Source organism: Myotis davidii, unplaced genomic scaffold, assembly GCF_000327345.1.
Source record: "Myotis davidii unplaced genomic scaffold, ASM32734v1 scaffold225, whole genome shotgun sequence".
In the NCBI taxonomy this organism is placed as follows: Eukaryota; Metazoa; Chordata; class Mammalia; order Chiroptera; family Vespertilionidae; genus Myotis; species Myotis davidii.
The window spans coordinates 1,136,262-1,163,307 of NW_006296222.1; positions in this window are offsets into that span (position 1 = coordinate 1,136,262).

The following is a 27,046-nucleotide window of genomic DNA, read 5'->3' on the forward strand; positions in this document are numbered from 1 at the left end:
CTTCTTCCTGCTTTCCCTTTCACCTCCCTGCATTGTGCCTACATATGCAAATTAACCGCCATCTTGTTGGCAGTTAACTGTCAATCTTAGTTGGCAGTTAATTTGCATATAGCCCTGATTAGCCAATGAAAAGGGTATTGGTCGTACGCCAATTACCATTTTTGTCTTTTATTAGATAGGATGAATATTCAATTATGTCAAATATTTTATCTGTTGTTTTTTAATCTGTATTGTTGAAAGTATTACAGATGTCCCTTTTTTCCCACACTGACGGCGTTCACCCTTCACCTGCCCCACCCCAGGCCTTCACTGCACTATCGTCTGAGTCCATGGGTTATACATGCATGCACATAAATTCTATGGTTAATCTCTTCCCACCCACACCCCGCAACTTCCCTCTAATATTCATTAATCTGTTCCATGCTTCTATGTCTCTGGATCTATTTTGTCCACCAGTTTATTGTGTTCATTAGATTCCACATATGAGTGAGATTATGTAATACTTGTTTTTCTCTGACTGGCTTATTTCACTAGCATAATACTCTCCAGGTCCCTCCATGCTTTCTCAAAGGGTAAGAGATCCTTTCTTTTTTTTTTTTTTTAACTGGTGCATAGTATTGCATGGTATAAATGTACCACATCTTTTTTATCCACTCATGTACTGATGGGCACTTGGGCTGTTTCCAGATATTAACTATTGTAAATAGTGCTGCTGTGAACATAAGGTGCATATATTTTTTCTGATTGGTATTTGGGGATTCTTAGGATATATTCCTGGAAGTGGGGTTACTGGGTCAAATGGCAGTTCCATTTTAAATTTTGTGAGGAAACTCCATACTATTTTCCATAAAGGCTGTACCAGTCAGCATTCCCAATAGCAGTGCACTAGGGTACCCTTTTCTCCACATCCTCGCCAGCACTTGTTATTTGTTGATTTGTTAATGGTAGCTATTCTGACAGGTGTGAGGTGATAACTCATTTTTTAATTTGCATCTCTCTGAGGATTTATGAGTTTGAACATTTTTTATATGTCTCTAGGCCATCTATATGTCCTCTTTGGGAAATAAAAATAAAAAGCTTCTGCATAGTCTGGCCAGTGTGGCTCAGTGGTTGATTGGTGAGCTACAAATCAGGAGGTCATGGTTCGACTCCAGGTCAGAGCACATGCCCAGGTTGTGGGCTCGTTCCCAGTGTAGAGCATGCAGGAGGCAGCTTATCCATGATTCTCTCTCATAATTGATGTTTCTATCTCTCTCTCCCTCTTCCTTCCTCTCTGAAATCAGTAAAAACTATATTTGGTGTGTTTGATTTTTTTTTAAAAAAAAGCTTCTGCCCAACATAATAAACCTTCAACAAAATGAAAAGGGAGCCCACTGTATCCGAGAACATACTTGCAATGATATATCTGATAAGGGGTTAATTTCCAAAATATATAAAGAATTCATCCATCTTAACAAAAGGAAGACAAAGAACCAATTTAAAAATGGGCAAAGGACCTAAATAGACACTTCTCCAAAGAAGGTCATACAGATGGCCAAGAAACATGTTTTATCTGTTTTAACTGATATGCTTATACTTTTTAACTGTTTCAAGTAATATGCTTATTCTTCTTTAAACTTTTTATATGATGGGTTACATTAATTAATTTTTTAATGTTTAACCAGCCTTGAATATCTACTAATTCCTATGTGGTTGAGCTGTATAACTTCTATAAATTTTTACATTTGACTTGCTAAATTTTGTTAAGGATATTTATATATATGTTCATAAGAGAGGCTGATCACTACTCTTCCTTTCTTATAACATATTTTCCTGATTTTGGTATTATGTTAATGCTGGTCTTATGGAATAAGTTAGGAAGTAACCTCTCTGCTTCTATTTTCTGATATGGATTTTGGAGATTTGGTATTATTTCTTCCATAAAAATTTGATAAAATTCACCATTAAAACCCTCTGTCCTTAGGATTTCTTTTTTGGAAGTGTAGTAATTATGTATTCAAATTCTTTAATTGAATATTAAACTACTCAGGTTATCTATTACTCCTTATGTAAATTCAGTATTTTGTGTCTCCCAAAGAATTGTTCCATCTCATCTAAGTTATTGAGGTTATGAGCATGGAAATATCTATAGCATTCCTTATCATTTTAATGTCCACAAAATCAATAATGATGACTCCTGGTACATATGATGTTGATAATTCATAATTATTTTCTCTCTCTTTTTTTTCTTTGTTAAACTGGCTAGGATTTTATTGATCTTATCAAAGAACCAGCTTTTGGTTTCATTGATTTTTTCTGCTGTTTTCCTTTTTTCAGTTTATAAATTTCTATTCTAATTATTATTTCTTTATTGTGCTTGCTTTTTGATTAATTTGTCCTTTCTCTAGTTTTAAGGTGAAAACTTAGGTTATTTAACATATGTTTTTAATATATGAATTTATTTTATTTTAATACACTTTTGTTGATTTTAGAGAGAGAAAGGGAGAGAGAGAGAAAGAGGGAGAAACATCGATGAGAGGGAAACATCAATAGTGATTGACTACCTCCTGTACACCCCATACTGGGGATTGAGCCTGCAACGTGGGCATGTGTACTGACCAGGAATCAAACTAGCAACCCCTTAGTGCAAGGGATAATGCTCAACCACTGAGCTACACCAATCAGGCATTTAATATATAAATCTGCTGCTACAATGTCTCTCAAAGCACTGCTGTCACTGCATTCCACAAATTTGAATAAGTTATACTTATCCAAATTTTGAAAATATTTTTAAAATATTGGAGACTTCATTAATTTATAGACTATTTAGAAATTCCAAAATATTTGTAGATCTTTCTTCTATATTTTATTGATCTCTATTTTATTCTGTTGTGGCCCAAGAACATACTTTAGTGATTTATATTATTTTAAACTTACTAGTGAGCATTTATGGTCCAGAATATGGTCTATCTTGGTTACTATCCAAGATAAGCTTAAGAAGAATGTTTGTTTCTTTTATTAGGAATATTTGTTAATAAGAAAAAATCGAAAGAAAATAGAATATCTCCCTGCAATTTTGAGCACCTGAAGGAAAATATACCCATAAATAAGCCTAACCAAAGCACAGTGTTGTGGAAGGTCACAATACCAATAAAAGGTATGCGGTGTCTCAAAGACTACCCGGAAAAAAAAAAAAGAAAATCCAAGTTTCAGCTGCCTCCTGCATACTGGGGATCTGCCCGCAACCAAGGTACATGCTTTTACCGGAATCGAACCTGGGACTCTTCAGTCCACAGGCCGACGTTCTAGCCACTGAAAAACCCATTTTTAAAGAACATCTTCAAAATAACAGTCTTTTTCCCATGTATTTCTCTATCAATGTTACTTTTATTGCCTATTTTCTCATTAATTGCCTAGAATATAAAGTTAATGGTATTATTCTTATTATAATTTAAAATTGTAGTTAAAAAATATTCACTTCGACAACCAGTATTTTCCCAGCACAGGTTTTCTGTACTTGTAGGAACATCAGTGTCTAGAACAGCAGTTCTCAACCTGTGGGTCGCGACCCCTTTGGGGGTCGAACGCCCCTTTCACAGGGGTCGCCTAAGACCATCAGAAAACACATATATAATTACATATTGTTTTTGTGATTAATCACTATGCTTTAATTATCTTCAATTTGTAACAATGAAAATACATCCTGTATATCAGATATTTACATTATGATTCATAACAGTAGCAAAATTACAGTTATGAAGTAGCAATGAAAATAAGTTTATGGTTGTGGGTCACCACAACATGAGGAACTGTATTAAAGGGTCGCGGCATTAGGAAGGTTGAGAACTACTGGTCTAGAAGATGCCCTTTTGATATATCACTATTCTAGCACAATCCAATTGGAATTTTCTTAACCAATACTCTGTTTAAAACAGGGTGACTGGGAAAATAAATGAGGTAGTTATATTTCTCTCAGTCTTTTATATTTTCCCAAAGACTTTCCTCTTTCTTTTTTATGAAAACAAGGTTTATCAAGTCATTATATTCATTCTGCTAATTATATGAAGGCTTTTGTAACACAAGCTATGCTTTTTGCATTTTGAAATGCTTAATAGCACTTGATGAATGTCTAACAGATAAAAGCAATTCTCCGGGGAGTAATATATTATTTAATGTCACTGCTCAGTCTTTTGTGTCAGAAAACAAAAAGAAAAAAATTTGAAAGGAAAATAAATTCATAAAATAAAATAAAAATTTTAGCACTAACTTTATATTTGCCAAGTGACATGTCTCTAAGACATTTGCCTGAGAAGACAACAACACCTTTAGGACAAAGGATCAAAAATATGTTTTAAATTAAAGTGAGTAATGAATTCTAAGCAGTCTCTTTAAGAATGCTTATTAAAATTAAACTATGTAATTAGTCTTCATTAAGTTTAATTTTTTAAAGTGTTCTAGGAGCTAAGAAATGCTTGACATATATTTGATTGTTCGGAATGAGCCACATTGACTTAGTATCAGAGAGCATTTACAAAGACTATGATGATTTACTTAACTGAAGAGCTTAAGCAATTGAGTGACTTTCTCAAGTGTGTTTTAGAAAAATTGTTTTCTCCTTTCTAATTTTTAAAAGAATTTCTCCAAAATGAAGAAAGAAAACAGGAGAGTTTAAGAGGGAGAGGGAGAGAGAGAAAAACAGACAGAGGGCAGGAGAGAGAAAGAAAAGGAGAGAAGAGGACAGGGGGAGAGGGAGGGGAGGGGGAAGGAGAAGGGATGGGAAGGGATGGAAGGGGGAGGGAGAAGAAGGGAGGGGAAGGGGAGAGGAGGGGAGGAGAGGGGAGGGGAGGGGAAGAATAAATGAAAGCAAAGTCAAAGGCTTTTGCTTTTTTTAGCAGTGGGTAATTTGTACTAATTAGATAAATTATACTAATTCTCTATTCTCTCCCTCTTCTAATTTCAACCTAAAGCAAGATATTCTTCTTGTCATTTGAATTTCTCTGCCTTCCTCTGCCCCCACAATTTACATTACAGATTATGCTGTCAGTAGACACAGTATTAATAATATTTTGTGTACTATTACTTTACTGCTTTGGGGTTTTTGGCATATATTAAAAAGCAAGTCACTTAATGCCATTTTAATCCCCATGATGATCTTTACTGCATCCTAAAGTCTGAAGAACCAAATACTACATATCCAAATGCTCTAAAATGTATGGTTTGATATGTTTACATAATTTTAACTAGAAGACACACCCACATCCACATGAGATTTGGGAATAACAGAGTAAACCCTTAGAAGTGGAGATTTCCTTTTCAGGCAAAAAGTATGGAAATGGACACATTTTCCACTATGGAAGCTGTAGCACAGGGCCCAGTGTCTGATTATTAGTGCTCATCATGAGGTAAATAAATGTAGGCTATGAATCATGTGGCTGCATGTAGTAGGCTAAGATAAACTTTCAAAAAACCATGCACAAGTTTGAAATTGCATCTAATCTTAACATACCTATACAGGGAAATCTCTGAAAACTCGCACACTTAATGAACTTTGCCGATTTAAGAAAAAAGATTGATACTACTTGCTTATTAGAGCATTTGAAGGGGTAGAGGGGTACCTGTAATTTCTATCTGCAAAATATCAAATAATTTAAATATAAAAATTAACAAATTTTTTAAACAATCAATTTGGATACTTTTTATGCTTTCTCAATTCACTAACTTTTAAATGACAATCTATTAACTTTTAATGTCAACTCTTGTAGTACTTCTCAAGAATTGGAAAAAATAAGTTTATGAATACCATATAGATCTTGCAAAAAGATGCTTGAAATTTCATTAAAATCACAAAATAAACAGATTGCAAAAATTTCATATATTTTGAAAATAAAGTGTAAAAGGCTTTTTTTTTAATCTGACATGCCATTTAGGTAGTATATGTATTAGTTTGTTTTACTTTCCTATTACATAATTTAATGAGCTGGTGACTAGATGGCAATAAGCATAAGTCTTTGAGTTGGTTTCAGTTTGATATCCTGGAAAACACACAAAGCATGTGTTACAATTTTTTAAAACCCCTTGAGATGAGAAAACGTATGATACTAGTATTATTTTATTCACTACAGTTAATTGAACAATTGGTTTGAACAGTTTCTATGACTTCAAGTAGATGGCCTTTATCTTTCATGCAATTGTAAAATTAATAGAATGAAATTGTGATCCTTTGAAAGCCACAGAAGCCTCATAAAACATTTTTTTTTAAACTAAGCACATATACTTCAAATGTCCTCAAGTTTCAGGAGAGTTCATCCCTATAAAATTTCCCATCACGCTGTGATGTCCTTAATTCCACATAATACTAACAAAAAAACAGAAACCAAAGGAAAAAAAGACAAATTGGTCAAGCAAAATTAAGAACTCGGTACATTAAAGGACACTATCATGAATGTGAAAATACAACCCATATAATGGCTGAAATTACTCTCAAATCACGTATCTGATAAAGGACTGTATCTAGAGTATATAAAGAACCCTGACAACTCGATAACAAGAACACAACTAAACTTGAATTTGGATAAATGACCAATTGACACTTATTCAAAGAAGATATAAAAGTCATGCCCTAACCCAGTGGTTGGCAAACTGTGGCTGCCGAGCCACATGTGGCTCTTTAGCCCTTTGAGTATGGCTCTTCCACAAAATACCAACTTCTGTGCATGGGCCACAAAGTTTCAATCGCACTGTACGTGCACGCCCGCACATAGTATTTTGTGGAAGAGCCACACTCAAGGGGTCAAAGTGCCACATGTGGCTCGCGAGCCACAATTTGCCGACCACTGCAACTGGTTTGGCTCAGTGGATAGAGCGTCGGCCTGTGGACTGAAGGGTCCCAGATTCGATTCCAGTATAAAGCATATACCTTGGTTGCGGGCACATCCCCAGTTGGAGGTGTACAGGAGGCAGCTGATTGATGATTCTCTCTCATCGATATTTCTAACTCTCTATCCCTCATCCGTCCTCTCTTGTAAAAAAATCAATACAATATATTTTTTTTAAAAGTTACAATAAGCACATAAAAAGAAGCCCAGCATCTTTTTTTAAATAAAAGTGGTAATTAATAACAACAACAAAAAATAAACTACAACTGAGAATATATTTGTTCTTATCAGGCATCTCAGAAAAAAAAAGAAAAAGAAATCAAAATGACAAGATACCCCTTCTTATTGAAAAGAAATGACAGTAGTATCAAGGATATGTTGACAAGGATATGGAGGCTTTAGAACCCTTACCCATCTGCTATAGGAATGTAAAATGATACAGTCACCCTGACGAACACTTTGGCAGTTCCCCAAACAAACATACAGTTACCGAAGGACTAAGCAATCTATAGGTACATACCCAAAAGAACTGAAAGCATACAACTACACAGACTTGGACTCAATTGTACACAAATATTCCTAACAGCATTTCAAAATAGCCAAAAGTGGAAACAAGCCAAATACTCACCAGCTTAATGGAAACACAAAGTGTGATATATCCATATTATGGCATTAAAAATGAAGTGTCAATGCATGCTACAACATGGATCATTAAAAACGTTGTGTTAAGGGGGATAAGCTAGTCATAAAGGACACATATTGTATGTTTCCATTTATACAAAAGATCCAATGGGAAAATGGTAAAGAAAAAAATTATTTTAATGGTTGCCTAAGACATGGAGGGTTGTGGGGGACAGGGAAAGGAGAGCAATGGCTAATGGGTTGAGGATCTCTTTTGGGGGGTGATAGAATTGTTGCAAAATGTACTTTGCTCATGACTGTACAACTCTCTGAATGTACTGAAAATCAATCAATTGTGCACTTGTAGTGAAATATATTTCAATGCACATGAATCATTCTAATCTACCACATTAATAGGAATAAAAGGAAAAATATCAAATGCTCATATATGAAAAAGCTTTGATAAAATTCAACTACCATTTATTAGAAAGAAAACTCAGGAAATTGAAAATGGAAATATTAACTATAAAAATCCTAGAGTAAACATCACATGTAATTATAAAATACAAAAAAATACAATAAGAAATTCATAAAATAAAACTATCATTTCAGTAGCATTAAAAACATCAAATACATCAGAATAAAGATAATGAAAATATTCAAGGCTTCTACATTAAAAACATCAAAGCATTGTTGAAAAAATTTAAATAATCTAAATAGGTGGAGGGACTATATCATGCACTTGAATTATTTGGCTTAATATTATGAATAACTGTCCCCAAATTTTGTGAATTCAATGCAAAATATGTAAAGAACTCATCTGAACAAATAGGAAAAAGCCAGAAAATCTATTAGAAAAATGAACAATAGACTTGAAAAAAACCTCTATAATAACGTATGTTCAAATCGACAATAAACAAAATTTGCTCACTTTTATTACAATTCAGCGAAATAAAACAAAACCATAATGAAACGCCACTATATAAACCACTCCCTCGACCAATGCTTAAAGTTTTTAAAAATATCATGGAATATATCGAAGTATTGGCAAGGATTGGAGCTATTTAAATGCTCACACACTTTAGTGAGTGTACAATTACTTTGGTTATTTATTTGGCAATATCTAATAAATGTATTCTTTATTACCCAGCAGTAATTCTATTTCTAGGTGTATGGCCAACTGAAATGCCTATACACTCTGTAGATACACAGTGCTACATTAGAATTTTTATAACAGAACTACACAGAACAGTGCCAAATTTTAAACTTCCCAAATGTCCAACAGCCAAGGAATATGTAAATGGTGATCTATTCACATATTGTAATGTGATACAGCAAGAAAAAATTTAAAACTACAACTTCCTACATCAATATGGATGAACCTCATAACTTAAATGCTGAATAGTAAGTGAGAGGCACAAAAGAGACCATATTGCATTTATATAAAATACAAGAATAGTTGAAACTACTCTTTGGTTTCATAAGTTGTCAGAGTGCTGACGCTTTGAAGAAAAAAGAAACCTGCCAGAGGTGCTTCCAGGGAGATGAGAACATTGTTTATTGTTCAAGCTGTGTTTACATGACTAAGGAGAGCTTTAAAAATGGATCAAGCTATACAATTTATTTGTATATTTTATGCAAATTATTCCTTCACAAATGTGTTATAAAAAAGCATGGAAATGTGAACATACATTTGACTTAAGAAATAAAAATAGCCCGGCCAGCGTGGTTCAGTGGTTGAGCGTCAACCTATGAACCAGGAGGTCAAGGTTCAACTCCCAGTCAAAGCATATGTCAGAGCTCAACCTCTAGGTGGGGGGTACAGGAGGCAGTTGATCAATGATTCTCTGTCATCATTAATGTTTCTATCTCTCTCTCCCTCTCCCTTCTTCTCTGAAATCAATATATATATGTAAAAGAAATAAAAATATTGTGCTGTGCCTAGAATGAAGGAAAAATATTCTGAAGAGAATACATAAACCTGACATGCTGCATAAGCCAAATTATAAGAATCTTACAGAAAAAAAAGGAAAAGTTTAGATCAGGTTCATTTGTCCATGGAATATATCAAAGTATTGGCAAGGATAAGAGCTATTTAAATGCTCACACACTTTAGTAAGTGTACAACTACTATACTTTCAGAAATACAACCCATTTTACTATTTAAAAATCAAGATATGGTGTTGGGAAAATTAGACAGATACATGCAAAACAATGAAACTAGACCACCAACTTAGACCATACACAAAAATAAACTCAAAATGGATAAAGGACTTAAACATAAGACAGGAAACCATGAAAATACTAGAGGAATCCACAGGCAGCAAAATTTCAACATATGCCAAAGCAATTTCTTCACTGATACAGCTCCCAGGGCATGACATAATGGGAAGTCATTCAGTGAAAAGTGTAGCCTCAACAGTCACCAGAGAGTGCACACTGGTGCAAAGCTTTATGAGTGTAGTGAATGTGGGAAATCATGTGGGTCCAGCCACCATCTCCTTAACCATAAGAGAATTCACACTGGCAGGACAATTACAAGCATGTTTAATGGTAGTGGTAGCTCACAGGGACAGTGTGACTCTGAGGACTGGTTTCCTGCTGGGTCCCCTGTTTGTGAGAAGTGGGTGTCATAACACAACAAAGGGACAGAGTGGTCATGTACAGTGTTGAGGAGAGATAATGGCTTTGCAATGGTCAAGGCCTTTAAGAGATGAGTGGACATGAAATGAATTGGAGGCTGAAGAGTAATTCACACAGGGTGAGCTTAGGGCTGGTACATAGTTACTTCTCTAAACACTCACCGGGATTTTTGCTGTAGGTTGTCTTTTCTCCATCACCATTACAAAGAAATAAATGAAGGTACATATCACATGACCTCACTCACTTTTGGAATATAATGAACAACATAAACTGATGGACAAAAACAGATCCAGAGACAGAGAAGCATCTATCAGATCATCAAACCTCAGAAGGAAGGTAGGGAAGGGTGGGGGTAAGGGGAGAAAGATCAACCAAAGGACTTATATGCAAGCATATAGGCCTAACCAATAGACACAGACACCAGGGGGGTGAGGGCATGAGTGGGGGAATAAGGGGTAATGTGGGGATAAGGACACATATGTAATAACTTAATCAATAAAAAAATTAAAAATAAGTAAGTAAATAAATAAAAAAATAAAAATCAAGATAAATGAATGCTCCATGATTTAGGAGCTCTCTTCCTTTTCATTTCTCAAGAATATTCAACAATAATGAGTAGTATTTATAAATTATTCTAGTATCATGAATATAAATTGAACAAGCCTAGAAGGTGCATTAATTTTTAAAAGAAATTACGGTCTTTCTGAATGACTCTTCACCTTTCAGAGAGCAGTTCTCTCTTTGCATTCTTTCTACTGTATTTCCAGGGTTGAAGGCAAATTCTCTTGTATTTAGAGGATAGAAACAAAATAGGTGAATTTTAGAAGGTTTATTTTTGCCTGTCACATTACAGCAGAATACCTAGTAAGAGCAAATTTAATCTCAAATGTAATATTTGTCATTTAACCAAATTAAAAGCCTGCGGTGTCAAAATTAGTTTAGTAATTTATATTGATTTCACTAAAATAGCTTCAAATGATATATCCAGAGACTTTCTGAATTTCTTCCTTTGAAGTCAGAATAAGGATTCATTCTTTGAAGAAAATACATCAATTATGGATTGTGCTTTACCTTTGTTTAAAAAAATGAGCACATTTTGTCTTAACAACTCTCTGTTTGACATCTATCATCTTACCAAGTATACTGTCATTACTTCTCATTGTTTCTGCGATTTCTCCATCACATTTTTTTTCCTCATTGGAACACAGTACTCAGGTGTTACTCTGACACAGTTTTTTTGATCTTTAACACAATAGTATTCCTCATATCAGTTGCTTTTCCTATCAATCTATCTCCTTTTTCCACAAACAAATAACATTCTGGGTCCATAAATAGTAAACATTAAGATACCAATAGCAAGTTGTGGTTTTGTCTGTCTGTCTGTTTTTACTTGTAGCAAGAGGTTTGATAGATCTAACTGCAGAGTTTCACATGGTTTTTCTTATGACAAATGTATTCGGAAGCCAGGAGATGGCTAAATAAAGTTTGCAATTGTGAATTAGACCAATGCAATTAGCCTTTATTTGGCTGCATTTTTTGTTATTTCATTCTCATGACAAACATCTAATAGGTATTACATGAAGCTGAATATGTTGCAGTCATTCTCTCCTCTCTCAAACTAATTCCAGAAATTAAATTGTCTCCTGTGCATTTAAAATCGTAATGTGAGATAAAAAGTGAAATATCAGGCAGCAAAGTATTACACATACTCCAGTATTATAATAAATCATCTCCTCTTATTCTAAAAGGTAAACAAATGTACCTTCAAACCACCTAATTTAAAGGTACCTTTGCTGATAAGAAAGGGTACTTTGATTATGTTGTGATTATTGTAAGAGTACTGCCGTATACTTTCCCTAGAAGCAGCACTGACATATGTTCATTCGAATAAATTAATATGTATTTTTCTTTTTAATTGGGACAGCAAGTTCATAATGAGAATGAATGGAATACTCTACATAAAGTGAACCAATGTACATTTGGGGACAAATAGTCACTGAAAAGAATTTCATTTCAGAAAACAAATGCAGAAGAACTAAGAAACTTAGAATATAATTAATTTGTAACCCCTAACGACATAGTATATGGAGGCAATGATCTTCAATGGCTGCCAATACCTTTATGTGAATGACTGCTGGGAAAATTTATATTCTAAGAAAAAGACTGACATCATCCAGATCACTGATGAATCTTAACAGTACTGAGAGATATGAAGAATCACATACCACAGGATACTCTAACCTACACATGGTTCCACATATAAATATGTATTATTCTTTAAAGAAATGAACCTGAATTTGACCTATTTAAAAGTATATAGTAAATATATGATATAGAAAATAGGTACTTAAGAAAAGCAATTTGCAAAATCTGTAATACAGGAAATTTTGCAAAACAAAATACCCAGTTTTTTCAATAAATAGTGGGGTTTTTTAATGGTGTTTTTTGTTTTTAGAGAGACTATACCTGCAGATTAAGTAGATCTAATAAGCATATTAACCACATGGCAAGTGTAGACCTTGTTTTTATCCTGAGTGGAATAAATATACTATAACAATATAATATAATCTGGGAAATTTGAACAGTGATTGAACATTTGGTAATGTTAGGTCATTATTGATAACTTTTACAGTTGTAATGTGTTATTTTTATTGTTAAAGAAAAATATCCTTATCTTTTAGAAATATGTACTAAAGCATTCATACATTAGAAGGTATGGTGCATAACTTTTGCTTTAAAATAACCTAAATACATCATGTTATAAGAAGGAAATGTTTGGGCATATAAAGAATAAATACAGGGAGGGCAAAAGTAAGTTTATAAATGGGTACACAAAACACAGAGTTTATTCTTGTATTATTTATTCATTCTTGCCTTATTTTCCATAAAGACAACTATATACCTACTTTTGCCCCATCCTGTATTATTGGGCATAAATTATTAATTGGTTAAATTTAGTAATGGGTACATAGATATTCACTATTTCTTTCCTTACTATATATTTGAAACATTCTTTAATGAAAATTCAAACTTAAAAAAAGAGAGAAAAGCTGAAAGTATGCTTAAAGTTTTTAAATTCTATTTTAAAAATAATTCATGAGTTGAGTAATTATGACTAATTTGAAAGGAAACTATTAATGTAAATCATGTGGACTCTCACTACATTTAGGGAATTTGGTAGCTTACTTACATAATAGAGAAATAAACTCAAGTAGTGTGGAGATAATGAGGCTAAATACAAAAACAATTACGGGAATGGAAAACAATGATGCAATGGATATCAACAGCATAAAAATATAGGTATCTCAGTAGATGATTACAATTTCTTGGCAAATTGGGGATAGAAGGACATTTCTTTAATTTGATAAAGTGAATATGCCAAAAACCTATAGCATGCATTATTCTTAATAAGGATCGCCATGAGTGGTCCCTTTAAAACCAGGAACTACGTGAGCATACTTATTATCACTGTTTCCAGACATTAATTATTGAGCTGGAAATTTATCACTATGCCTATAGCAAAGACAAATATATAGTAGGGGATGTGTAGGAGGCAGCCGATTGATATTTCTCTCTCACTGATGTTTCTATCTCTTTCTCCCTCTCCATTCCTCTCTCTAAAATCAATAAAAACATACTTTTAAAATAAAAGAACAAGTATTTGAAAAAAATATACTCATTATTTGAAGATAACATGCTTATGTACTTTTTTGTACATATATACAGAAAATATTCTTTATATACAAAACATTTTTTCTCTGAAGAGTATAACTTCTCATTGACTATTATAATAACCTAATAGTCAATGAGAAAAGTTACTCATTTCTAAATAAATGACTGATGCTTTCCCTTGTTTAGAAATTTTCAGAATAATGAATTGGTTTGCAGCAAACCCAAATGTATACAGTATTTCATTATGATTATTTTATTCACTATTATTAAGAGCCCTTAGATTTTTTTTGATTTTTTAAAATATATTTTATTGATTTTTTACAGAGAGGAAGGGAGAGGGACAGAGAGTCAGAAACATCGATGAGAGAGAAACATCGATCAGCTGCCTCTTGCACACCCCCCACTGGGGATATGCCCGCAACCAAGGCATATGCCCTTGACCGAAATCAAACCCGAGACCCTTCGGTCCACAGGCTGACACTCTATCCACTGAGCCAAACCGGTCAGGGCAGAGCCCATAGATTTTTAACATATTTTCTGCCTTTGATTCTACTGTAGTCTTTATCCTTTTTAATATTTATATTAGCCTATATATATTTTAGTAATGGGAGCCCTTTCAATATGGCTCAAGTGTACTTTTAATATAATTCTGTAGTCTTTGATTTTTGCCTTTATATTCAACAAAATATTCCAAGCTCATCTTGCATATATCCTACCCCAGATCTAACATTATATATTTCTGCTGTCTGCCTTCCTTTAGTGGAAAATAGCATTTACAGTACACAATCTAAGCACTTAGGGATGCTCATTATTATTTGTCACCTTTTCTAGGCCTATTTAGAAAAAAATACATGTGAGTTATTAGTAATGTCAATTCAATTTTAAGATTACAGTGCTTTGTTCTGGCCAATGTGGTTCAGTTGGTTGGTCCCAGGCATGAAAAGATGGTGGGTTCGATTCCTGACCAGAGCATATAGCCAGATTGTGAGGTTCGATCCCTGGCAGGAGCATGTATGGTAGGCAAGCAATCAATGTTACTATCTCCCATTGATGTTTCTCTCTCTCTTAAAAAAATTAATGAAAAACATATCCTCTAGGCGAGGACTAAAAAAAAGATTATAGTGCTTTACTAAGTTATTTGATTTTGTTCCCCTTGAACCCTACATTTGTGGTCCCAATAACTTTAATATAAATACTCACTAGATTTATCCACATGCATTTTACATTGCATCATATTATTCTTAAAAACTACATTTTTAGGGAGGCTGGGCAGGGGTGGTGGTAGAGTGGTTGAACAACAACAACAAAAAAAGAACAAGAGAAAGAACTTTGCAAAAAAACACTACATTTTTATATATAGTTTTGTATATAAATATGTGAAATTTGAAAACATTACTACTAATATTATTGAAAACAGCTTAATGTATAGATGCATTTTTAACATTAAGATATATTCTAATGTTTATATTGAATAACTGCTGTGTTTAAAGGCACTTGAAATACTTCCTTTCTATAAAATTAAACCATAATATATTAATCAAAGTTATGTTAAAGTCTCAGATAATACCATCTCTGGGTCAAATCTGAGTCTGGTTCTGTTAATTGCTTTTTCTCTTGACAATGGGTAATTTTTTCATGTGTTTTGGTGTGTCTCATAATTTTTTCCTCCTCTAGCTATGGCAGCTCTTTTTTATCAGTGCAAAATTGGGAGGAGAAGGGTTTTTTCCCTTCCCACAGAACCAGATTGATTTTTTCAATTTCATACTTTTATTTTAAACATGTGGTCAGATGTTAGTCACATAGCTACTTCCAGTTGCAATTGCACCTGAGAAGTTTAGTACTTTCTCCAAGCAGCTAAAAAATAAGATTTTATTATTAACAAAAAAGGGAGAAATTAATATTGGAGTAGTCAGTTACCACTCCCTGCAAAAAATACCATGTTAAGCACCTGTAAACGTAACACAAAATAATTTTATTTCATTTTGATAAAATCTTCTGAGTAACTGTTACTTAATTTTTTAACAACACTGTGGAGCAGAAAGATAAACCTCTATCCTTAGTTTTATTTGGGATAAACCTTAGGCTTAAAAGTTCTATGAGATGCCTAAGATGATACCATTTTTAAAGGTAGAGTTACATAATCTTTATCTAGAGATATATGTAAAGAGAGCTAAATCAGGGTTTATAAAAGCTGACATTTTTTCAGATTTTTCCTTCTAATAGTTTAATGACCTCATGCCTCTCTGAGCCTCAATACTTGCATCTAACAATAAGTATTATAAGTCTTGAAATTTTGAATTACAGATGAGAAAATGCAAGAAAAATGCTGACAAGTAGGGAGTTCTGAAAAACAGTAAGCAGTAAAATGGTAGGATGTAAGTTATTAAAATAAGCAATATATGTGAAATACTGTGCAGATACTGGCAAAAGTGCTGTTGGCAATTGGAAAACATTTGTTAAAAGATCAAAAGTATGAATATTTGTAATAGGAACAATACTTTGTTTTTATTAATGTGCTTTTCTCTGCATTTTCATGTGCATGAACTGTTTAATCTCTGGTATCCACTTGGCCCAGGGTCGTGGGTAGGTGCTATTAAGTTAATTAAACAGGAGACCATTAGACTGAGGTGGCTCTAATGCTCTACCAGCCTGAGGATGCACACTGAAATTTAAGCCAGAGTTGATTTCCATAAATTCCTCAACATTAAAAAATTAAAACTTAAGAACAACCGATCACAAACAGCCAACTAGGCTTCTCAAATATGATAACTGCTTAAGTTGTTAGCTAATCAGCTAATTTCCTTGCTATGTTTCTGTGTGCCCTACAAAAGCCTTTCCCTTATTTCCTCCTGGCAGAGAATTCCTAACCATTTCTGGTTTGGTGCTGCTCAGTTTAAATAAATGTTTATTCAAAATTTCAATGTAGTCCAGTTTATCTTTTAACAATATATAAATTCAGTTTTTAAGATAAACTGGAAAGGAAATAAAAAACTTAAAATTCAGTTTCTAAACTAAAAATAACAATAATCAATAAATGAAATAAATGCCATTATTTCTCTAGAAGAAGATGATTTTAAATTTCTTTACCTTCCATGGAATGGTTAGGATATCACTTCCTCTGATGACTGTTAGCCCCGTGAAACTCATTATGCAAAGAGAGAAGGGATCTGCAGAGAGAAAGCAGAAAACCTGAAACTCTCACCTTCCAACTGAGAAGGAGTGTGGGGAAATGTGCCCAGATGTGTGCGCTGATCTTCTCTTACCCAGGTGCCAGATGGAAAATTATGCTAGTTAAGCCTAGAACAGTGGATCTCAAAGTATGGTCTCTACTCTCACAGCATTTTATTATGCATGGCGTTTAAAATGCACAGAGTGTCCTGTATTTCTAATGAAGAGGGATGCAAAGAGCTGAAATCTCTGAGGAGCATGTCAGAAGTGGTTATTTCTCCAAGGAAAAGCGGCCTGGCCTCCTGCACCAGGACTGGGCACTGCAATCGGATTTCAGGAATTAAGTACAGCTGACAAAAATCACACTGAGGTTCCTACTGGGTTAAACAGTGTCCTCCTAAAATTCATGTCCACACAGAAGCTCAGAATGTGGCCATGTTTAAAAACTGGGCGTTTGTGTTATAATAGTTAAGATAAAGTCATAGTGGATTACGGTGGGCCCTAACTCCAATGACTGGTGTTTTTATAAGAAGGCAATATGAAGAGACAGAGACATAGATAGAATTCAGTTACCTCCAGGTAAAAAGGACTCTCAAAACCTGACAGACCTAGATTTTCAAGACAAACAGGAATGAATATCTAAACATTTCTTGTCAGAGAGGTCATGTTCAACTAAATTAAAAAGAGAAACTAAGTATCAAATAGTATGGATAGCCTGGCTTGTGTGGCTCAGTGATTGGGCGTTGCACCAAGAGGTCACAGGTTCAATTCCCAGTAAGGTTGTGAGCTCAATCCCCAGTAGGGGGCGTGCAGGAGGCAGATGATCAATGACTCTTTCTCATCATTGATGTTTCTATCCTTCCCTCTCCCTTCCTCTCTGAAAGCAATAAAAATATTTTAAGTATGTTAATATATCCCAAATGTATGAAGCTTTCATCTATTGCCACTTGAAAAATCTGCATTGAGAACATATTCTTCATGATCACTTTTCTTTGCATGCACTGAGCTCTTAGCAGGCCATGCATAGGAATTTTATAAGAGCAACTTCACAGGAATTCTTATATTTGCGGAATAAGTATTTCTTGACAATGTTTCAGTATCAAAATTCTTTGCATAATAAAATATATCTTGGGCTATTGTCAAACATTTGACTGGTGCAGCTTATGAAACTTGCAATCTCTCTCTTTTTTATAATGAAAGGAAGATAGCAGATTCATTAATTCTATGCTATAACTTCTCCCAGAAAATAACTTCCAGTTCCCTACAGAATCAGTCTAGCTCTAGAAAGAAAAAAAAATACATAATTACTGTGAGACCTTATTAAGTTAGAATTTGCCACTGCATGAACATAAAAAATCGTTTCTTCACAAAACTGCATTAATTACTCAGACTTCTAAATGGCCTTTATGAGATTTTTAAAGCTACTCGATAAATAACAGTATTTGATATATTCAGCACTTTACATTTCTCATTTGGCCAAATACATAAAATAGGAATTTGGTGGGTGGGAAACCATCAGTTGGTGGATAGGTAACCACCCTCCTTAAATTATTTATAGACTCTCTCCTCCCTTTTCTTTCTGGAGCATTCATAATGCAGTAAATATTTTGGAGACCAAATATACTATAGACAGATAAATAGGTGCTCAAAAAAGGAGTGCATTAGTCTATTAAAAAAAACTTAGGAAAGTCTTGATTGTCTGATATTCAGAGAATCTCAAGTAACTATATGACAATAATCAACTTTCACAATTTTGTATGAATTTAATTTTTAATACTGAATATGTTATTTATGTATACACTAATTATGTTTCTTTCCTGTCTGGTTATCCCTGCATTCTGCCTGCAGAATTCCTCTGCGGCCTCATGTTTTCCTCTTTCCCATAAATTCAGTAATGGGAGCCACCCTTCTTGATCTGGACACACCATAAGCAACTCTCCATTTGTGTCCATGTAGTTTTTTTGCCTAGAAAGTACCATCACCTTCACCAAGTCAGCTGGATAAACTTATTTTAATCTTCTAAAAATTTTCAAATACCGCCTAATCCATCATTCCTCCCCTTACTTCTGGCTCTACTTGATAAAACAGTGTTTTCCATAACCATATTGTATGTGTGCTTTGTTTGCATTTATTTGTAACACATTTGTCTTTCTTACCCTAATTGAACAGTAATTGTATTTTTTATTCCATTTGTATCTATACTGCCCTGACATATATGTTGCTGAACTAAAATGAAGAGTGTCAGAAAGACATATTTAGTTCATTAATGGTGGCTAGGACACCATCCTTCTTAAATTACTGAGAGAGAGGGAGAGTGCTATGCTAGCTCTCTTACAGCATGTGCTTCTGCATGAGTGTCCCTGGCTCCTGCCACCCTCACCAGGCTTCAGGAAGGGAGAGGAAACCACTAGGCAGAGGGCCTTGCTCCCCCGCCTTGCACCTTCTTCACGGATAATTTTATTAATTTTCTCTCTGGGCTGCGTAATCTCTCTTAAGTCTTCATCCTCTAAGAGCTTGACTGAAGTACTCCCCACTTTGTCAATCAGATCACTTGTGAAAGTTAAAAAAATGACTCATCTAGGAAAGATATGATAGAGCCACACTTGACTCGCAGTTGACATTGTAAAGTCAAATTGCCATTGCTTCGTCTGCAGTCCTTCTGCCACCCCAGCCAACAACAAACTGCAGTCCTCTGGTTTCCTTTGGAAATGGCATGTTGATCTTCATGAGATGATATTCTCAATTCATGTAGCCGGTGCTGGTTTTTTCTTAAAGACTATGTTGACCTTTTACAAACTTTTGAAAAAAGATTTTGGAAGTGCTCTTGGAAAGGTATTGCTTTTAATTATTTTGCCTTTTATGTGTAAAATACAGATTGTTTCTTTATCATAAAATAATCTCTTGTTTTGTAGTTGGAAACAATTGCCAGTGTTTCCTAATCTCATTAAATTTCAGGTACAATCATCATGCTCTAGGTATGTTCTTAATTACCATTCCCTATACACAGATAGGGTCATTCATTTATTAATATTAGACCCCAAAACGACAAGTGACGGATGTAATGCAATAGTGTGATTAATTTAAATATTATGCAGTCTCACCCAGTCAGAAGGACACACAAACAGTTCTCGTATTTACTGACAATACGTCTCCTACCCTAGATCTTTGACTGACTTTGTCTTAACTAAGGTTTATGGGAGAAAATTGTGAGTGATGACAATGATGGTAAGAACTCAAAGAGAGAAAGGGAGGCTGATGAACTAACTACACGCAACACTTTGCCTTTTACAAAGTAATTTCACATACAGTGCCCCCTTAACCTTACAACTTGAGAGGTAGGTGCTTTTCTGCTCACTTCCTAATTAAAACAACATCATTTCAGCAAGTTTGTGACACCTTTCAGAGCCCAAAGTGCTAGATGCAAAATTTGAATCTAAGTAAGTATTATTGTGTTTGTGAGCTTTTCCCTCCACTCCATGGTTCTTATTGCTTCAGAGTTAAATAATGAAGGAGTATCACTCTATTTTGAATGTACTTACTGGCAGCCCGCATGATATGTCACCACTAAATATTTCACCAGCATTTCCTAAGAATAACCAAATACCTAACACACAGTCCAAGTTAAAATTCTTGTAATTGTACAAGTGATATTCTTTATAGCTTTACTTTCTAAAATCTAGAACTTAAAAATAAACACACATGGCTCAAAATATGTGGAGACATAAGACAAAGCCACAGAACTGCCTCCCAACACAATTTATTTTGGAAGAAAAGCTCATCTGACTTCAAATTAAAAAATTAAGCCAAGTTCTGCAGACCAGTTTTTTGTTCTTTATTTAACATCATAGATGTTAAATATCTATGATACATATGTTTATTTCTCAATTGTATCAAAAATTAGAAAAGTAAAATAATATTAGATGAAAGCTATGGGTAAGTCTGATTTTCAAGTAACTGGTGTTATGGATTTTAAAATAACATTTGTGGAGGGCAAATTCTGTTTTAAAAATGCTATTAATTCAATCTTAATGATTATCTACTAATTTCCATTTACCCAAAGACCAAATTTTTCAGTGAGAGTGAGTGAGAAAATGTGAGATGTCTAAAACCAAATACAGTAGGTCTTCGGGTTACGTTGGAGATCTGTTCCTACAGCGCGATGTAACGCGATTTTTGCCGTCAGTTGGAACCCACCTATATAAGCACCTACACGTCACGCACATGGAGCACATACACAGCAGTAATGAAGTGAAACAGTAAAAAAATTTAAAAGAAAGATAACAATTCCTGACCTTTACTTGTGGTAAATAAACAAAAAACATGAAGCACATATGTACATATGTCGAAATGAAGGAACATTTTTTTTAATAAATAAATGGGAGATGGCGACGTAACCACGAAACGACATGCGTCGAGTCTGATGTAACCCGAGGACTGCCTGTATTTTTGCTTCTAAGCCACATGATCACCAAGAGAGAAAGTGAGAGTTGGTACATCATCTCTCCTTTCGATACAGCCATAACTAAGTTTTCTCAGCACATGGAAAAGTAGAACCAGGCCTAGACCCTGACATCCTGGAAAAAACTACCCAGTGCTCAGGAGACTAGAGAAGCCAGCACCACTCTCCCTTGCCATTGGCATACAAGCAAACTGGCCATGGGTCTACAGGATAACTTCTTATAATAAAGTGTAGCCTCTGGCCTTCTGCAAACATGTTAATGGGCTTCAGGTTTCCTTTACATCTGTGACATCAGTGTTTCTTGTTCTTTGCTGACATCCATGAACTGATCTCTCAAATGGCTGCTCAGTGATTGGATTCTCCATTCCTATTCCTCCTCAAAAACTACTGGCAGGAAACATTTAAATAAGTATTTGCATAAAAGTGTAAAATGACTGACAAGTTTTAGATGCCAAGCCCTACTTTGGTACATTTGCATTTCAATTAATTAAAAATTAAAACCAAAGATTAGTCAACCCATAGCAAACGTTTATTGGAGAAGTAATTATTATGACTCTTGCTGAGATCTTCATAAGACTTGTACAATTTTAAATACTTTCCATGTTACTGTGTTAACTTCTGTCATCCTCAAAACACTCTTGTGGGGTAGGCACTATTGGTATTCACATTTTCAAGAAGATATGATTAACATATTAAAAAACAAAGGCAGAGCAAGGTTAAATAATTTGTTGAAGATTCTTTCCAGAGCTAGCTAATGGCTGAGCCAGAATTCCAACCCATTTTCTTCATCATCTGTTTACTCAGTAACTACAATATACTGACTTTGGAAAGGCAAGAAGAAGAAGAAAATTATTTTTCTTTCTTTACCATAAATCATATCATTTAAGCATTGTATTACCCCAGCCTTGTAGGGGTATATGTTTCTGTGTTCATATTAGGAAATGCAGTAAGTCGTCTTCACATCCCTTGCTTATATTGACAGTCACCCACAGAATGGACAAGTACCAAGGTTTCTCTACATGTCCTGGAATAAAATTTTCCTACCATATTAATGTGTACTAGCTTAAACTGGAGAATAACTGGACACAATCATGAATTATGAAAGGCATTTACAGATTTAAAGTCATTGTTTTAGTACTCAATGGCAGTAATTCCCTCCTGGATTTGTTCTCCCACTCTCTCAAAAAATTTTTTTCTCATTTAGCTGCACTTGATTTAGAATTCAAGGTTGTTCTGAAAATAAAAAGTTCCAAAAAGAATACACAGTAGCATAGCAAATGAATATGCTGTACTACCCATATCATTACTATTACATTTATTTTCTAAAAATGTCACAATACATATTTCTCAAATAAAATATGTTTATCAAATGAGCAGATTTTAAAATATATCAGTATTGGGGAATTTTTAGTATTAAAATAATTTAAGAGTACATTAAGTATGTAAGGAAGTTTGTATAACCTTTCTCTGTTCCTCAACTAGAAGTAAAGGCATCTGAAAAGTAATTATTATGTAAATATAGGAAAAGCTAATATTATCTACTAGAAACCAATTTTAATACTTTGTCTGCAGAAATAACTCAGTCTGTAGAATATTAGCTCATTCACTAAGACACCTGGAGGATATGGAATGATTATTCATAGTAACCATTTTAGCATTTCTATCTTTTTTCTCTGTATTCTTATGAAAATGCCACTAGCATAAATATATTATATGGTCAAACTGTATGTGTAAGTAACACAACTCTGGCTGACAATCAGAATCACTTTCAAAATGTTTTAAAATGCAGAATTCTCAGGATCTCTTCTATTCATACAGGATCAGAACTCCAATACGAGGCCAGAAAACTTAAATGTATAAGAAACCCTTGTAGATGACTGATGATCAGCAGAACTGGAAGGCACTCTGTAACTAGGCTAATACACTTCAGAGGAATTTTATTCGATTGTTCAATTCATGTTGAATATTTCAGTTATAAGAAATATACATTTACTGATTTGTTGTTCACTAAAAACTACTGGCAGGAAAAGGCTTTCAAAGTTTGCCACCATTCTAAAATATAAGTAACTTGAAATGAACTCATTTTTATTAATTTTAAACACATCAAAATTTACTGATAGGCAGGCAGAATTAGAGGGATGCCATTTTTAACTAATACTGTACATACTTTCAATGGTATACACTTAGATCACACCTAATAAATATACTGGCAGGCCTTCGGTATCTTCCCATTATTTGCCCATATCTAGCCTTTAGCTCTTGCATACATGAAGGGAGGGGGGAGGAGTTTATCTAATTTTTTACAGGAACATATATTCATAGAAATTGGAACTTAAAAATAAAAATGTGACAGGCCATGGAAGCAGACATCACTAAAACTAGTTAACATAATATTGTATGTTTAATGAAACTGGCACAACAGAAACAATTTTTATAATTTATTAAATGCACGTTTGTGGATAGACATACCATAAGAAATAAAATAGATAATGGAAAATGTATGTGAAATCTGACGAAAGATATAAAACTATCTCATTATAGATGTTATTTATACAGATGTAAATTTCATATGGCTCTAAGGTCATAAGACCTCATCTTATCAAAAACTACATTCATCAGTCCCATCCTATATAATAAAAGGCTAATATGCAAATTGTCTCCTCGACTGGGAGTTTGACCAGCTCCTCCCCATGGCTGGCCCTGACCCCAATCAGTCCCTCCCACCCCAATCAGGGGTGGGGCCAGCTGGCCAACCTCCAGCATCCCCTCCCCCTGGCCAGCCCGGCCCAATCGGACCCTATTGGGGTGGGCCAGCTGGATCCCACCCATGCATGAATTTGTGCACTGGGCCTCTAGTTTTTTAATAATCCCATTTGTTTGTATTTAGGTGTGTTAGCCTAACTCAAAAACAGTAGATACAAAATACTATTTTCTCTTATTTGTTCATTCTATCAACCAAAAAGAAGAAAAGAAAACTATACCGAGTACTGATATGTAATAAGAAATGTGCTAATGCAACACATAAAATAAGCAAGGTGCCTACCTTTGTTAATTAAATACCAAGTTTGAGAGATAAAATAAAACCAGTAATTACCAAGCAATTATAAGTGTGACAAGTGCTACAAAGGGAAAGAATAGAAAAATACTTGCTATGAAGGTGTCAAGAAAGGATAGAAAGAGCTACAAAGAAGTTCAATAACTTCTCCATGGTAAATGGCATTCAAACTAATAAATTGAGACTGTGACGAGGCAAAGGAGTTAGTCAACCAGGGGATAGGAGTGGAGAAAGCACTGCAGAGAGAGGAAACAACACGTGTAAAGAATGAGAAGTGGGAAGAGTTAGATGGAGACTCAAAACAATTATGCTGGTTTACACAATTTGAACATCACTTGCCAATAGTGATGCCAAAATCAATTACGTATGTTTTTAATGGCCTTCCTATTTTTCCTTCACTCCCCCCTCCCTCATGTCTGGTCCCTTTGATCCCTTCTCATATAAACTTTTGTCTCAGGCTCTGCTTTTAGGGGAACACAGGTTTTAAAGCTACACTGGGGCCTTGACTTACGAGTGTCCTGACTAAGGAGTTTTTCGAGATATGAGCCATCTCTTGGCCGATTTTTTGCTTTGAGTTGCGAGCTAAAATTCGGGTTATGGGCCAGCTTCAGATACCCCACCGCTAGTTGGCTCAGCGAACGTCACAGTGAATGCCACAACATCAGCCCAGCATCACATGTCTCACTCGTTCACCCACAACATCAGTCATTATAATTCCTATTTCAGAGATAAGAAACTGATATTTTATTTTTAAATACATTTTTCTTATTTAAAAACATTTAACAAAACAATTGCAGTGTTTTTGGGTGTCCGGAACGGATTAATGGCATTTCAATTCATTGTAATGGTGAAAATTGATTTGATATACGAGTAATTTGAGTTATGAGCTCCATCACGGAACAAATTAAACTCGTAAGTCAAGGCCCCACTGTATATTATCAAAGCCTCAGGGGATAAATTAGAAAGTATTTACATAGGCACAAGCATTTAGCATAAAAGATTCAGAACATTCACATTAGAAAATTATTATAACTATTTCTTTCCTATCATTTGAATGAATTTTTACCATATGTTAGCCAGCAGGAACAAAAATCACCAGAATAATAAAATGCATGAAAAATTTAAATTCTACTGCTATTGAGACATATTTGGAGTAATTATAAAAGATTAAAGTGTTACTCTAATCATCTGCAATAAATATGTAACTCAGACAATGTTGTAAAATGTATGCCACTCATATAGGAACTAAACCAGTATTCTGAATGAAGAAAATCCAAATCAGACCAACACTTACCTGCCAACTGTGCTTAGATGCTTTCAGAGAGTCCTATTATATAATGCCCTAACATTAATAAACTATATTTATGTCCTTTTAGTAATGTCTTTTATTGTTTAAGGTCAAATAGAGACAATCCATTACCAGAAATAAAATTTTCATAATTATATGATTAAGCATATTTAAACCCTAGTGAAAATAATGCAATATTGGTTCTTGTTTATTGCCCTTTGACACCTAAAAGTCTCTCTTAAATGGTGTTAGGGAAGCCCTTTTCTGGCACCATCTTCTTCTCCTCCATCTCTCCCCATACTGTTTCCCTGGATTTTATGCCCTATTGTTCTACAACACAAAGCCTATTTTGTTTTTGTTGTCTTACTTTCAGCCACTGGTTAGGGTTTCAAATCAGACTGCAGCAGATTTTTCTTGGATTTAGACTGGTGTTTTGAAGACATATTAGGTCTTTCCAGGCCCTGTACATAAATAGTAAATGAGAAAAACAGCCTGCCTCATCCAGCTTAGGAAAGACATCCACCATGCTCAGTAATAAACTTTATGTCATTTTCCATGTTTTAATTCCAGAATATCTCCTAGTGCTTAACTGTCAAACACTGAAGCCTCAAATTAAATTCTGGGTAAGTGGCTCTCCCATATGAATATAAGACATTTAAAAGACAGAGATAAATTTCTTACTAACATTGTTTGCCTTATAACAAAAATCTTTTTATCAGTCTATCAAGCAATGACCATTTTATTACAGCATCCTAATATATAAAACCCCAGGGTCCATAATGACCGAAGGCTCGACCGACCAGAAGTCAGTCCTGCAGTCACTGCTGGGTTGCCATGGCGACCCAGAACTGCCTGCCACTGCTACGGGCACCTCGACAAAGCACTGACTGCTGAGGGCACTGCGGAACCTGCCACTGCTACAGGCACGGCGACAAAGCACTGACTGCTGAGGGCACTGCGGATCAGGCCCAGAGAGAGGCCCGAAGAGAGGCAGGGTCTGATCTGCAGCCTCCATGGCAACTATTGATCAGCCATTGCCTCTCTTTCTCTCTAGGCTTCGCCAGCAGCCGTGCTTCTGTTTCTCTCCAGGCTTCCACAGGGGCTGCTGATCAGACCCGCCTCTCTGATCAGGCCCACAGAAAGCCCGGAGTGGCTGACTGGCATTGAAACCGACCAATCGAACCAAATCTGGGTGAACTGTGAGGAGCCAATGGCTGCCTAGGTGGCAGAGCTTTTGATGCTGACTGGCATAGAAACTGACCAATCAGAACCAAATCTGGGTGAAG